Source organism: Miniopterus schreibersii, assembly GCF_964146895.1.
Source record: "Miniopterus schreibersii genome assembly, chromosome: 4".
Lineage (NCBI taxonomy): Eukaryota > Metazoa > Chordata > Mammalia > Chiroptera > Miniopteridae > Miniopterus > Miniopterus schreibersii.
This window is the reverse complement of record NC_138105.1, coordinates 64,257,847-64,274,535: the sequence shown is the minus strand read 5'-3', so window position 1 is coordinate 64,274,535 and position 16,689 is coordinate 64,257,847.

The window sequence follows — 16,689 nt, the reverse complement described above, 5'->3', positions numbered from 1 at the left end:
TCTTTGCTATCCATGGGCCTTAGTTTCCCCCTTTTGAGAAGTGGGAAGTGAGTCCCTTGTCCCCCAGAGGTCTCTGGGAGGATGGAGGGAAGACAGGCTGGCTCTGAGTACACAGCAGGGGCTTATGAAGTGTCCCTTGGAGCACATGATGGGTCTCTTAGGAACCAAATTCTGTGACATCTCCATTGCTAAGCTCTGCTGCCGTGTGACTTAGTTTCCCTAACTGTCCCACGCCAGGCCAGGGGCATCTGTCATCTCTTAATCCCTTTCTGGTTTTACAAAAGGCATGTGTCCGTGGGTTGAGGGGTCCCAGGGGCCTTCTCCCCAGTAGCCCCAGACAGAGGCACAGAGAGGCTGGGGGTTACCCAGTAGGGCTGAGGGTCTGGTCTTCGAGGCTGCTTGTACCTTAGTGCCATCCCCTGGGACTGCAGCATCTTGGGCACAGTTTGCCACAAGGGAAAGCTCTCAGCTAATGATTTGGCTGTGCTGAGCTTGGTGACAGGGGCTGCCTCTTAATGAGGCCGACCAACAGCACAAAGACCCCTGTGTGTCCCCCGACTACCCCTGCCCAATGGCAGGGGGTGGAGTGTGCCTGCCCATGCTGAGCATCATGAGGACCCCGAGGCTCCAACCCAGCTACAGGGTCAGAGGGAGCTAGAGGGAGAGAACTAAATGCCGGGATCATGGGGCCGAATCTTAGCAGTTGACTTCGATTTTGTTATTTTTTTAAAAAATTGAGATATAGTTCACATACCACACCATCCATCCATTTAAAGTACAATTGCACAATTTTTAGTACATTCACAGGGTTCTGCAACCAGTACCTCTAATTCCAGAACCTTCCACCACCCCCAAAAGAAATCTGTCCCCATCAGCAGTTACCCCCAGGCTCCGACAACCATGAACCCACTTTCTGTCTCTGGATTTGCCTGTTCTCGACATTCCACATGAATGGAATCACACACTGTGTGGCCTTTTGTGTCTGGCTTCTCTCACTGAGCATTGTGTGTTCAAGGTCCATTCATGTTGTAGTGAGTGTCAGTGCTTCACTCCTTTTCATGGCTGAGTAATATTCCAGTGTGTGGATGGATGGACCACCTGTGTTTATCTGTTCATCTGCTGAAGTACTTTTGGGTTGTTTCCACCTTTTAGCGATTACAAGGATTTTTAAATCATTATTTAAATTATTAGCTTTTGTGTGTGTGTTAATCCTTACCCAAGGATATTTTTTCCATGATTTTCTTAGAGAGAATGGGAGTGAGGGAGGGGGAGACATGCCCCAACTGGGGTGGAGATCGAACGAACCTGCAACCCTGGTACATGCCCTTGATGAGTAATTGAACTCACGACCCTTTGGGGTGCGGGCTGATGCTCTAACCACTGGGCATGTGCTGGCCAGGGCAATATTATACATTTATATATTTTGATATGATAACCATTTATTATTTTTGAGACACAGAAAGTGACCTTGGGTGGGTAAATACAGAAATTCCTGCCTCAGGGCCTTGGCACTTCCTGTGCTCCCTGCCTGGTACATCACTGCCCTGCTCTCAGCTCCTTCAGATCAGGTCAGATGTCACCTCTTGACCTCCCTAGCCAAGTGGCCACTCATCTCACACCCCTCACTGTCAAATCTCTAATTCTTGTACATTTCCCCCACTGGCTGGAAGCTCCCAGAGGGTAGAGATGTGGTCTGTTGGGGCATCACTGGGACCCAGTGCCTGGCCCAGTCTCCCCTCAGACTTGTCATTTGCCACATGCAGATACGCATACATGTATGTGTGTTGCACAACTGCAGGCACCGTGTACTGCCAGACGCATTTGGGGCCTGGGTCTCTCTGAAACCACCTCTGTCCCTCAGTGGCCACTGGTCACTGCCTCAGGGACTACCATCAATGTGCAGAGTGGTCACTCATTCCCTAGGCTGCGTTATGCAGAGCTGGGGACCCCATCCGCAGCTGACACCCAGAGGCCGCTTGAAGGCCCCCGGGTGGCCATTTGTGTGGGGCTATTGGTATGTGGGCCTCCATACAGAACCTTTTCTGCCCCAGAGGTTCCAGAGGAAAGTTATTTCCCTCTCTGGGTCCCCACCCTTGGGCAGGGAATCCAGGAGGCAGGGAGGGGCCTGTGAGGTTCCTCCTGCCCTTCTGGCTGTTCCTGTGGAGCCATGCCTCTCCCTTTGGGCCCCCTCAGTTTCCTGGTCATCTTAATGTGCGGGAGGGACAAGCCCCTCAGTCACAGGACAGGCGCCCCATAGCCCCTCCTCCTCTTCCTTCTCTGGGCCCTCGGTGTCCCATCTATATCCCTGAGCCCTGCGCTTGGATACTCTTGCTGTGACTGTGAAGGAAGGGGCTCTCCTCTCATCCCTGGGACTGGCTTTTAGGGGGGGGATCAAGCCCCTACAGAGCTGGAAGCTCCCCCCGTCCCACTTGGAGGAAAGGCCACAGTCCCAGAAGCTGCAGTCCTCCCACCTGCTCCTCCCTCCCAACACCCTCCTATCACTGGGGGGCCCCCACCTTCCACTTCCTGGACCTTGCTCTGGCTGTGCCTCCTGCTTGGTACACCCTCACCTCCGTTTAGCTTTCCTCAAATGCCCTGCCCTGCCCCTCCTGACCCCTTCCCTTGCCTCCTTCGTGGTTTTCGTCTCTGGCATTTATTCATCAGCCCTCAGGCATGCCCCATATTTTCTTCATTTATCTCAGTTTCTTGTCTGTCTCCTTCTCTAGTCGGTCAGCTCCCCAAGGGCGGGGTTTTTGTCTGTCTTTGTCACTGCTGTGTCCCCAGTTTCTAGAGCATGTCTGGTACACAGTAGGCACTCACTAAATGCTTGAGTTCATGAATGTTGTACATATTTATGGGGAAGGCGCATAAAAGAGCTTCTCTTTTGATCAGAAAAGAGTATAACATGAGAATTACATTTCCTGTGTCAATGTCAGGGCCCAGTGGTGACTGGACCCTCCCTTGGCCTGTGACGTCAGGGTGAGCGAGGAAGGTGAGGCCTGCTCCAGTGGCCTCTAAACACCATATTTGGGGGCTTATGGGCCATGAGAAGAGGCCACGGTGTTGGTGACCCTGGTCCAGGTTGCAGGTGGTTGGGTGGCCATTAATGGACATGCAAAAGGAGTTTTCAGCCTGGAGCTCCTGAGGAGCCGTAAATCACCACATAATGACTCAGGTCAGAAACTAAGTGGCCACAGCTGAGCTGGTGTGGCCAATGGGGCAGAGACCATGGTGGGGGTGCGGGAGTCCCGCCTACTCTGTCTCTCCTCACAGCTGCTGGACGGGCCATGTCATTATTAGAACCATACAGGTGATGAGGGCCCGGTGTGGACCATGGGCAAGGAATGCTGAGCTTGGGGCAGGGAGCAGGATTGGCGGAGGCACAGAGAACAGGCCGAAGGGCAATTCAGGTATGTCGTCCCTCCGTCTTTTCAGAGGCTGGGAGGGAGGGGAGGCCTCAAAAGCCAGGCAAAGGAGGCAGGCAGGAGGGGCACAAAAAGCTTTGGGGCAGGACTGTAGGCCAAGGAGGAGGAGTGGGTTACAGGTGGAGGGCTGCTGAGCCTGAGGATCGGGCTTGCCCCCCACCAGGAGTTATCCAGGATGGCACTGGACCCTCTGTGCCTCTGCACTGTCGTGGGATGATGGAGCAGAATCCTGTTGGCATTGCCTTTCCCCGGCTTTATGGTCGATGCCAGAAACAGGGAGAAACTCCTAGGGGCCACCCACCTTACAGCCCCTGACACCCCCACCAGAAATGGAGGCTGAGAGGTCCAGAGATGATCACTGAGCCCTAATGAATGATACAGTCCAGGTGGGGGGCACTGAGTGGTGCAGGAGACCCCTTTTCCTGTGCAGGTGGGGAAACTGAGGCCCTACCAGGCATACAGGGCCGGGGATAGAGCCTGCAACTGAGGTACATGCCCTTGGCTGGAATTGAACCTGGGACCCTTCAGTCCACAGGCTGACACTCTAACCACTGAGTCAAACTGGCTAGGGCTCCATTACTTTTCAAAGAGAATGGAAGGGAGGGAGGGGGAGAGAGAGATGGGCAGGGAACCCTGGGGATGTCTGTGCTCCCCCCTTTCCCCCTGCTCAAAGCCCTTGGGTGACTCCCCTGAGCCCTCAAGACAAGGCCCCACTTCTGCTGCGAGGTCCTGCCCCTCCTCACACCTCTCAGTTCCTCCCTCAGCAGTCTCCAGGCTGGGCCTACCCCACATGAGTCTTCCCTTTTCTTCTCCTTTCCCTGGGCTGGTCCTCCCACCAGAGACTCTGTTCCCTGCACTCTTTCCTTTGAAAGAGCATCTCACCCTTCAGGTTCCAGCTCTGTGCCCTGGGCCTCAGTTTTCCCATTTACAAACCAAGGGCATGAGCTCTGGTCTTGGCGGAAGGGGAGGCCTGGTTTCCTTCCAACTGTTTTGGCAAGCTTTGGCCAAGCTACCTTCCCCCTCCAGGACCCAGTTTCCTCAACTGCAATGTGGCTCAAGGATTGGGTTTCATTCCCAACTCAGCCTCTTTCTCCAGTGGGGTCCCCTAGGGCAGGGTGAGCATTTTTTTTTCTGGATCTGTTTACCCTTCAGCAGTGCACTGAAGACCCACTTGAAACCCACTGTACAAATGAGAAAGCTGAGGCTAGAGGATGGGTGGGCCAGCTCCAGGCCCCACAGCTGGGACCCTGAGGTGGGTGTCTGAGCTGCTCCCATGGGCATGGGTTGGGTGGGGGACAAGTTGGACTTCCCTCCCCAGCAGCCACAGTAAGCAGCTCAGGTGAGTTCAGAATATTTATTCTTGGCAGCAACAGTCTGAAGTGGGATTGGAGGAGCTAGAAGGCCTGGCAGGGGCACCTGAGCAGGCAGGTGGGGCTGCTGGACAGTCCTTGTGGGTCCTTCTTAAGAGGTGAAAATTAGAGCCTGTTATTATCCTGCCATTGGGAGGCACCCCTGAATGGGCCCCCACACACCCACTCAGCAATGCCCAGCCAGTCCCTTGCAGGGCACAGTTTACAGCCCCCTCCACTCCTTTGCCTCACCCTCCCAGCCACGTGCTCCAGGGTTATGGTTTGCAGTATCCTAGTGGAGTGTTAATGACCACAGCACCACTGAGTCCCTGCACAACTGGGGCCATTATTAGCATCATTCATCATGCACAGCCCCAGCTTCAGTTCTAGACACCTGTAGCCAGGGCAGGAAACTGAGGCACAGAGAGGTTCCTTAAGCTCCTGACTGAGGGCTCAGCTGCAGGCAACTGAGTTCCAGCACCAACCTTTAGTGAGTGGTGAATAACTGAAGTATGCTTCAGTTATTCACATGATATCGGCGTGGACTCCATATCATGTGCTCTTTGTCACCAGCTGGGCGAGGCTGGAGGCACTGGCCTCATTCTTCAGCATTCCCTCCTCAAGCAATGCTGGGTCGTGGGGGTGGGTGGGACACCACAGGAGTCAGCCATGCTGGCTGGCAGATGTTTAAATTAAAACACATATATATACCAGATAAATAAATGCGACCCATATCCTGGTCACAGGCAGAATTAAGGTTCCTGGTTGGGGACCTGGCAGAGAGGGGTATGGGGTGGGGATGTATCACTCGCTCTTGGCTCCCACAGTCCCCCATTCTATCCATGATTGTTCAGCACCCCTGCAGCCTGGTGGGGATGTGGGGAGGTGTATAGGGGTTCAGGGAGTGGTCTGGGGTTCAAGGCCTGAATTGTGAGCCCCAGGGTCCCACGGGCCTGGGTTCAGAAGCAAGTCCAGCTTTTTAGCTGGGTACCGCTGAGTGAGTCACTTGTCCCCACCTGAACGGAGGAGACCATGCTGTCGCAGCACTGGGCACTGGACATATCACAGATCAGGTTGGAGTCCTGGCCCACCTCCGCTCCTCACTGGCTGGGGTTGGCAGTGGATCTTTCTTGTGAGGTTCTGGCAGTCCCTGCCCTGTTGGATGCACAAGAGACCCCACTCCAGCACATGGGAAGGTCCCTATGGGTCCTGCACAGCTGTGGGGTCCTCCCTGGCCCCATTTCCACTGTGCACCCCTTGACCCCAAGCTCTCTCTGGGCCACAATCCCCCTGCGCACCCAGTGCGTCCTGTGCCCCCCACCCCCAACTCAGCTCTGAGCTCCAGCTGCCGCTAGGTGGAGCGAGGAGACCGGTGGAGACCCAGCATGAGCAGGGGCACACTCAGTCTGCGGAGGCTCGGAACTAGTGAGTCTCGTGGGCACTGCTGGGTGGACGCCTTTGACTCCTCCAAGCTTGAGCCTCCTGCCTCACAGACTGTGGCCCTTGGAGGGAAGCACCAATTTCAGCCCAAGAGCCTGCGGAAGGCATGGACCAGAAGCTCGAGGGGTGGTGTCCAAAGCGCCTGAACTGCACACAACTGTGACCTTGACCTCCAACCCTTGACCCTGCTGCTGCACCCAAGATACCCATGTGGAGGTCAGAATCTCCACCTCCTGGCACCGGCCCACAGCCTGGCAGCTGGGCATATAGACGGATGGGGAAACTGAGGCTGGATGCCTGGCCATCGGGTGTGGGCTATGAGCACCTTTTGAGTTAGGTCACTGTTGAGGCTAGGTGAGACTTCTCAGAGTCTGAGGATACCCTCCCCACCCACAGGCCAGGACTCAATGACATGAAAGACAGGTGGGCTTCTCTGAGGAGGTAATGGTTCAGTTGAAATCCAAAAGTATGAGAAATATTGGGCAGGGGTAGAAACCGAAGGCACAGTTTGTTGCAGCCCCAAGGCAGGGTCCAGCATGTCTTGGGAACTGGAGTCCAGGTAAAGGTAGGGCAGGGCCAGTTCCCACTCCCAGGCCTGTGTAGGCCAACTGGGGGAACTTGAGTTTTATGCAGAGGGTACTGGGGACCCATGGTGGGTGAGAGCAGGAGAGTGATATAATCTAAATTACTTTGTTTCACAGCTTCCTGAGGCTGCCTGGGGACAGGCTGCCAGGCTGTGGGGGCAGTCATGGAGGCTGGGGAGGACCAGAGGGTCGGCGGGGTGGGGGTCCAGGTGAAGCATGAGCAGGAAGTGGCTGGGGACCTGGTCCAGGGGAAGAGCAGGAAGGCTGAGAGATGTGGGCGAGCTGAGTGGGCTCAGGTGCCAGGCAAGCCCTCAGGCTGGACCCACCTGTCCCAGGCTGTTCCCCATGCCCCCCGGAGTCTCTGGGTTGAGTCTGTGCCTCCTGTTTGTCTGCCAGCTTCTCATCGGCTGCCTGGTGAATGGCCTCTGGCTTAATCCTCTTCGGTCACCCCTTTTCCAGAGCACTGAGCTGATTTGGTTCATCAGTTTATTTTGTTCATTAGATTCCACATATAAGTGAGATCATGTGATATTTGTCTTTCTCTGACTGCCTTATTTTGCGTAGCATAATCATCTCGAGGTCCACCCATGCTGTTACAAAGGGTAGGAAATCCTTCCTTTTTTACAGCTGCGTAGTATTCCATGGTGTGAATGTCCCACAGCTTTTTTTATCCCCTCACCTGATGGGCTCTTGGTCTGTTTCCAGATCTTAGCTATTGTGAATAATGCTGCTGTGAACATAGGGGTGCATATATTCTTTCTAATTGTGTTTCGGGATTCTTAGGATATATTCCCAGAAGTGGGATCACTGAATTCCATTTTTAATTTTTTGAGGAAACTCCATGCTGTTTTCCACAGTGATTGTAACAGTCTGCAGTCCCACCAGCAGTGCACTAGAGTTCCCTTTCCTCCACATCTCACCGGCACTTTTTAAAAAAAATATGTTTTCACTGATTTTTTTAGAGAGAGAGGAATGGAGAGGGAGAGAAAGAGAAACATCAATGGGAGAGAGAAACAATCAGTTGCCTCCTGTACACGCCCCAACCGGGGACTGAACCTGCAACCTGGGCATGTGCCCTGACTGGGAATCAAACTGGCAAGCTTTCGGTGCACAGGACTACGCTCAGCCATCTGAGTATTGATGGAGCCGTTTTGGCAGGTGCAAGGTGATATTTCATTGTAGTTTTAATTTGCATCTCTCTGATGATTAATGACCTTGAGCATTTTTTCATGTCTAGTGGCCATCTGTATGTCCTCTTTGGAGAAGTGTATATTTAGGTCCTTTGCCCATTTTAAAAATTGGATTGTTTGTCTTCCTGGTGTTAAGTTGTATGAATTCTTTATATATTTTGGAAATTAACCCCTTATCAGATGTATCATTGTTGAATATGTTCTCCCATACAGTGGGTTCCCTTTTCATTTTGTTGATGGTTTCTTTTGCCGTACAGAAGCCCTTGAGTTTGATGTAGTCCCATTTATTTATTTTTTCCTTTGTTTCTTTTGCCCTAGGAGATGTATCAGTGAAAATACCGCTATATGAGGTGTCTGAGATTTTACTGCCTATGTTTTCTTCTAGGATTTTTATGGTTTTGTGACTTACATTTAAGTCTTTTATCCATTTTGAGTTTATTCTTGTGTATGGTGTGAGTTGGTGGTCTAGTTTCCTTTTTTTGCATGTACCTGTCCAATTTTCCCAGCACCATTTAAAAAAGTATATGTTTTGTTTGTTTGTTTGTTTTTAATATTTTTATTGATTTCAGAGAGAGGAAGGGAGAGGGAGAGAGAGAGAGAAACATGGATCGATCGGCTGCCTCCTGCATGCCCCCTACTGGGGATCAAGCCTGAAACCTGGGCATGTGCCCTCACTGGGAATTGAACCATGACCTTTTGGTTCATGAGTCGATGCTCAACCACTGAGAAACACCAGCCAGGCTCCAACACCATTTTTTGAAAAGACTGTCTTTACTCCGTTGTGTGCTCTTGCCTCCTTTGTCAAATGTTAATTGAACATAATGGCGTGGGTAGATTTCTGGGGGTTCTGTTCTGTTCCATCCGTCTATATGCCAGTTCTTGTGCCAGTACCAGGCTGTTTTGATTACAATGGCTTTGTAATACAGTTTGATAGCCAGTATTGTGATACCTCCAACTTTGTTCTTTTTTCTCAAGATTGCTGAAGCTATTTGGGGTCTTTTTGGTTCCATATAAATTTTTGGAACATTTCTTATAGATCTGTGAAATATGCTGTTGGTATTTTAATAGGGATTGCATTGAATCTGTAGATTGTTTTGGGTAGTATGAACATTTTAATGATGTTGATTCTTCCAATCCATGAACGTAGTATATGCTTGCACTTGTTTTGTGTCTTCCTCTATTTCTTTTTTCAATGTCCTATAGTTTTCTGAGTACAGGTCTTTTACCTCCTTGGTAAAGTTTATTCCTAGTTTTATACCATTGTGATCAAAGAAGATGCTTGATATGATTTCAGTCTTCTTGAATTTGTTAAGATTTATTTTGTATCCTAACATGTGGTCTATCTTTGAGAATGTTTCATGTGCACTTGAGAAGAATGTATATTCTGCTGCTTTGGGATAAAATGTTCTGAAAATATGAATTAAATCCATCTGATCTAGTATGTAGTTTAAGGTCGCTGTTTCCTTGTTGATTTTTGTCTGGAAGATCTATCCATGATAATAGTGGAATGTTAAAGTCCCTTTTTGCTGTCGATCTCCCCCTTAAAGTCCACCAAGAGTTTTTTCATATATTTAGGTGCTCCTATATTGGGTGCATATATGTTTACAATGGTTATATTTTCTTGTTGGATCAATCCCTTTAGTATTATGTGGTGACCTTATTTGTCTCTTTTATGGCCTTTGTTTTGAAATCTATTTTGTCAGATATGAATATTGCTACTCCAACTTTTTTCCTTTCATTTGCATGGAATATTTTTTTCCATACCTTTACTTTTAGTTTCTGTAAATCTTTTGTTCTGAGGCGGGTCTCTTGTAGACAGCATATATATGGGTCTTGTTTTCTTATCCATTCAGCTACCCTATGTCTTTTGATTGAAGCACTTAATCCATTTACATTTAAGGTTATTATTGATAGGTACTTATTTATTGCCATTTTTTCTTTATATCTATGTTTCTCTCTATATATTTATTCTTCTTCTTAAAGCAGTCCCTTTGACATTTCTTGCAATGCTGGTTTGGTAGTAATGTACTCCTTTCCCATTCCCATTTTTATTGTGGAATGTTGCCCCCTATAAACTCCCTAGTCTGGTCTCCCTTAGCACACACATGTACATACCCTGACATCACCACTGTGGGGACCGAGTGGGATTTTGGATGCCAGTTGGAGCTCAGATACAACCCTGAGGCTTTGGGAGGCAGGGGAGAGCCTAGGGCTAGTGGGTCCAGAAGTTATCCCACTCTGCCCCTGAACCATGTCTCTGGCTGCTTTTCGCATATGGGTTCAAGGCACCAAGAGTCAAGAATCTGGCCCTGCACCTCCCCCCTTGCTCCCTACAACCCAACCACCTTGTTCTTTGAAACAAACCAATATTGTTCTTGTCTCAGGGCTTGTGCACAGGCCATTCCCTTCTCCCTTGACCAGCTAGGCAAAGAGCAGCACCCCCACCTGCTGCCCACCGTGATCTTGCATACCGTCCCCACCTGCTGACACACATTTGAAGAAATGAGGTGCTCCTTCTCCCAGGGGTGGGGGTCACGAGAGCTGGGAAAGTGGGCAGTGGGCTTGTCCCTGTTTTCCGGGTATGGAAACTTAGGCTCCTGGGATGAGATGTAAGTCAGGGCTCCAGTGAGTCCTGTCCTCAGCCACGTGAAGTGATGTTGGCCAGGCTCCTGATAACCAGACCCCACTGCCTGCCTGGCCTTCCTGCCCGGAGGCCCTTTCTGGTGGCTCAGAGGCTCTGCTGTTGCTTCTGGGCTGGCACAGAGTTGGCAAGGGTCATTGTCAGAGACCCTGAGACCTGCGGGAACACCACCAGCCTAATGAGGGTCCCCGGGGCCCCTGCCCAGCCTGAGCTGGGAATAAAAGCCACTTCTTCCATGAATGGTGGCATCTATAGAACATTGTCACAACAACAGAATTGTAGAAATGGCGACCAGATTCTGGTGCCCAGGTTTGAGGATGGCAGTCGGGTGGGTGAGGGTCACTGAATGGAGAGCTTTGTGGGGCTGGAAACCCCCTGTATCTAGATTGGGGTGGTGGGTACATGAATCAAGATCCGAGATACAGTGGCTCAGAAGTCTGTACACATATGTCAATATTGGGCTCCTGGTTTTGCTCTTATATTTTAGTTATGTAAGAGCCAACCATGGAGGGCCTCCCTATTCTGTCTTTGCCAGTTCCTGTGACTTTGTCATTATTTCCAAATGAAAAGTAAAAAAAAAAAAATGAAAGCAACATATAAAATATGATCCCATTCGGGGGGTGTTCATAGGGTACCCACATTGGGGGACGCTGTCTTTCCCTTTCTCCTTTGTCCATTTTCTGAATTAAAATAATTTTTTTCTACAAAGATGTGTTTTTACAATACAAAAAAAGGAGGGTTTTTAAAAATTGATTTTTCTAGAGAGAGGAAGGAAAAGAAAGGGAGGGAGAGAGAAACATCGATTTGTTATTCCATTTATTTATGCATTTATTGGTTGATTCTTACATATGCCCTGACCAGGCATCGAACCTGAAACCTTGGCATATAGGGAAGATGCTTTAGCCAAATGAGCTACCCTGCCAGGGCAAAAAAAAGAAAGCAGTTTTTAATTTTGGGAAAATACATGCTTATATTTTGGAAGGCTGTGTGTGGTTTTTGTTTTGTTTAAGCATCCTAAAGGAATGAATGGTTGCCATTGTTATTTGTGGTCCCCCCAGACCCAACAGTGAGTGATATTACAGTTGTCACCGTTTCCCAGAGGAGAGTCACCAAAGACCAAGACCAAAGACCAGAGCTGGGCCTGGGCATGAAGCCACTGCTATTTGCCCTTTTGCCACCCTATGCCATCACCACCAGACCTCTGTACCTCTCTGCCCATGACAGATCACTCGTCTCTTCTTGCTGCTTATGAGAACAGGACACGGCATCATAGAAAATGTGAAAAACACAGAAAAGCACCCAAAGCAAATCCCCAAATCCTCACCCTGAATCCACTCTGGCACTGAGTGGGCACATCTCCAAGTCTCAATCACATGTGTGTGTCTTCTGGCACATATGTGCGCTGATCCAGTGTTGCTTTGCATGTTGATTTGTGACCTGTTATCATTTAACAGTGTATCATTACACAACCCTCTTCCTGCATATATTCTTTTTATGGGACAGTTTGTGATGATTACACCGTCCTTCTAGGCAAGGCCACGATTGGCATTCACTGTGACTTCTCCCTTGAAGCAGACCCCTCTGGGGCAGGCCCTGGACAAATGTTGCCTGATCGCCCCTCCAGGAAGGCTGCAGAGACCTGAATACCTGCTGGCGTCCACACAGGAACCCACAGGAAGCAGACAGAGCCTTTCCCAGCCAAGTGCTGCTGGGAGGGAGGCCCTGGTGGGGAGAGACGGGTTGAGGTCTGGAGGGTGGGATGGAATGACCTGCTTGGGTGACCCACTGAGGCTAGTGATGTGACAAGCTGGGAAGGTCAAGGCGTCCACATTTGATCCCGGGCACTCACCGTGGGCTCACTCTCTGCACCCCAACGTGCCTTCCTATCTCTGACCCTCTCCCAGCTGTGGGGCTGCTGCTCAGCAAGACCTTTTCCCACAGGGGTGCTGGCCCAGGAGTCCTGGTGGAGGCTGGGGTGGGCCAAGGGAGGCACGCAGCAGCTCAATGGACCAGCTAAACCTTCCCATGGGAGCCAGTTGGTCATGGCTGCAGAAAGCCGAGGCCTCTTGTGGGGCAAGGCATTGAGCACACAATGCTCCTGTCATCTGAGTTTTCTGCTGTCCCCACGGATTGTCTGCTGTCCCAGGGTCACTGTGGAAATTGGAGCTGAGAGCCGTTCCAGAAAAGCTGTCTTTGTCACTATTTTGTGCGTCCCTTTGGAGAGACAATAGGGGACATTTTCCTCTCCACCCTCTGGACAAGGTGGTGATGCCTTTCAGCTGATGGCGTCATGGTCATACCCTCATCCATCTGGACACTTGGGGAACGGGGGCCACACCCCCTGCTCGCACCCGCTCGTCCCATTGCAGGCTCTGCAGGGACAGCATCCTCCTGCCCAGGGGCATTCTGCACTCTGACTGGTGTCTATTTCCTCGTGAGGACACGGGGTACCCCTCAATGGCAGGTGACTGAGGGCAGTGGAGGAGGCATAAGCCAGCTAGAGAGGGCCTGAGAGGAGGAAGGTGAACAGCCACTTGGCCTGCTGGGTGACCAGGTGGGAGAGGCTCTGAGTCCCGGAGCCCAGCTCAGGGCCACCCCCTCGGGGCCACGTGGTTAAAATTATAGAAGACACAGCCAATCTGAAAACAGGGTTGAAGAGAAACGGGGGTGGGGGGGTTGGGGGGGCGCGCGGGGGCAGATAGAACTTTTGTGACCATTGCAGAGAAAGCTCACAGACAGTGATGAGCTACAACCTTTCTTCCTTTCTTTCTTTCTTTCTTTCTTTCTTTCTTTCTTTCTTTCTTTCTTTCTTTCTTTCTTTCTTTCTTTCTTTCTTTCTTTCTTTCTTTCTTTCTTTCTTTCTTTCTTTCTTTCTTTCTTTCCCTTCCTTCCTTCCTTCCTTCCTTCCTTCCTTCCTTCCTTCCTTCCTTCCTTCCTTCCTTCCTTCCTTCCTTCCTTCCTTCCTTCCTTCCTTCCTTCCTTCCTTTCTTTCTTTCTTTCTTTCTTTCTTTCTTTCTTTCTTTCCTTCAACATACGAAACCTGCTGTGCCTATCAGCCAGTTCTGGAAATGTTGGGGTTTGTTCCTTTTTCAAGCAGAGCTTGTGGTTCTGGGGTGTAGAACTAACTGTGGGCGTCAGCACTTGGAAGGTGCACATGGTAAGACTGTAGTCAGCTCTCCCTCCCCTGATCTCTTGGGAGGCCTAGAGGGAGGTGACCACAAGGAACAGGAATTTCAGCTTCTTGCCTTGGCCTCGACTTTGCTGCCACACGGAGCCCAGGTCCATAAATAAAACACGAGGCCTTGCTAGCGTTTCTCTCCCATCGTGAATACATGATCAGTGCAAACCTGCTGAGCAGGGACGTGAGGGGCTGTGTACACAAGGGTTTCGCAGCTGAAGGCCATGCACCAAGGGCTACGCCCCCGAAATAATCAGTGATTTCTGTGCCACTGGCTTGATCATTGCCTCTCTAGTCAGTCCTGGTTCTCATGCATCTGACCTGACCAAGGGCTGAGGGGCTGGACATTAGGTACCTGGTCGCCCTGTGCTCCCCTCCCCAGGGCCAGGCTGGTCCCCTTCTCAGGGCTGGTCTGTATTCCATCCTACTAGAGGTGCAGGTCAGGGAGAGGAGGGAGATGCTCTATGCCCCTGGTTTGCACACAGAATTAATTTCCATGCTGAGAAGCAGTGGCAGTGCTTGGGCCCACCATGGGCTGTCCATACCCATGACAGTCCCTGTTCACTGTGAAGCCCTGGGGGGAGGGTCATGGGCCCCCATCTGGATCTCAGATTGTCCCACCAGTGGAGGGCATCCTCCAGCCAGCAAAGCAGGGCTTTGGGAGGATGGCTGACATCTTCAGTCCTGTTAGATATATCAGCTTCAGGAACAAATTCCCCCTATAAAGTAAACCCTGAAGTTTGTTTTTAATTGAGGTGAAATTCCATAACATAAATACAATATTTAAAAGTGAACAATTCAGTGGCATTTAGTACATTTGCAAGGCTGTGCAACCACCACCTCTATCTGATTCCAGAACATTTCATTGCCCCACAAAGCAGCCCTTCCCCAGCCCCTGACAACCACTAACCCATTTCCTTTCCCTGTGGATTTGCCTGGTCTGGACATTTCACATAAATGGAATCGCAGACCATGGGGTTGCGAATCGTTCTGAGCATAAGTAGGGCCTGCATGCTTCATACACATACTTATACTACAAGTTACTTGTTGTTTATCTGAAGCTCATAACCCGTTGACGGTCTGGACAGAGCTGGTGGCCTGTACACTCCTAGAGTTAGGCCTATGCTCACCTTTGGGTCCCTCTCTGGAAGTGTCTGTGCCTTAGGTAACTCTGGGGGTTCACCTGTGCCTAGGGGCTGTCTTGGCTGTGGGAGGCTGTTCCCTTCAGCATTGGTCACTCTTGCTCTCCTGTACAGTCCACTGGGCAGGCACAAGTGTGAGGCAGCAGTCAGGCCTGTCTTGTCTTCAGCATAGGTCAAGGGTCGCTGGGATCATCCTCTGTGTGCTGTGAGGGGAGGGCCTTTTGAACCTGGGGACTGAAACCTGTGGGAGGCTGACTCCCTAGGGCAGGGACCCTCAAGCTGGAAGTGTAAATCTCAGGGTGTGTATCCACACCGTGATGACAAAGCTTTTGCTCCAGCTGGGGAAGGAAGGACCAGGCACTGCCTCCAGGAACCCCTATGTGCACATATGGCATCAGAGAAACCTGCTCACAGACCCAGTGCTGAGTGAGGCCCAAATGCCCAGCAGCCTGCGTTGGCACCGACTGTATATGGATTTGTGTCTTCAGAGTTGGGTTTGTTATGGGTTGAATTGTATCCCCCCAAATTCACATGTTGAGGTCCTGCCCCCCAGACCTCAGAATGGAACCTTATTTAGAAATAGGGTCATTGCAGATGATCACGTTAAAATGAGGTCGTCAGGGTGGTCCTAATCTACTATGACTGCGGTTCTCATAAGAAGAGGACATTTGGCCCTGGTGGAGTAGCTCAGTTGGTCAGAGTTTGCCCTCATATGCCAAGGTTGCAGGTTCAATCCCTGGTCAGGGCACATACAAGAATCACCGAATGAATGCATAAATAAGTGGGAACAACAAATTGATGTTTCTCTCCCTTCCTCTCTCTTTCTAAAAATCAATAAATAAAATAACAATCATTTAGAAAAAAAAGAAGAGGGCGTGGGCAAAGACATACAGGTGGAGTCTGCATGACAATGGAGGCAGGGATGGGGCAATTCTTCTGCAAGCCAATGACTCCTTGTAACCAGAAGCCTCCCTAGTAAACGAATATTAGTATTTACTTTATTATTATTATTGTAGGAGTAAGATATGCTTGCTGGACACAAATGGACATCACGTGCCATTGAAAAGGCTGACACCCCTTGTAAGTGCCACGTGTTGCTTTGATGGGTTCCCCAAACCAAGAACTGCTCTGGGACCCCAGCCTGCCCTGGGGGTACTCAGGTCAAGCCCCCCCGCTGTAGTCGCAGAGGTTGCCGAAGGCAGCAGGACACAGCAGCCTGCGCAGCCCCTCGCCTTCATGTTCATTTCCACTGGTCTCCCCTTTGGCTCCCTGTCCTCATGTCTCTAAGCTCATTTCTCAAAGCCAAATGCACTTCTCCTGTTGCTTTCTAACAAGTTTCTCATTTTAGAGTGGTTTTAGATTTATAGTAAAATTATGAAGATAGTACCAACAGTTCCCTTGCACCCTCCACTCAGCTTCCCTTGTTCCTGACATCTAGTGTTAGTACATTGTCACAGTTAATGAACCAATATTGATACATCATTATTAACTAACATCCACGCTTTGTTCAGATTCAGTTTCCCCTATATCTTTCTCTGCCGCAGGATCCCACATGACAGTCAGGTGTCGCTTTTCCTTGGGCCCCTCAGGCTGTGAGTTTCTGAAACATGCCTTGGGCAGTTGTGCAGAGGACAGATTAGGGTCAGGAGGATGCCCCTAAGCTGGGGTTTGTCTGGTGTGTTTGTCATGGTCAGACTGGGGTGGGGATTTGGGGGAGGAGTCCCTGGTCCACGCCATTTC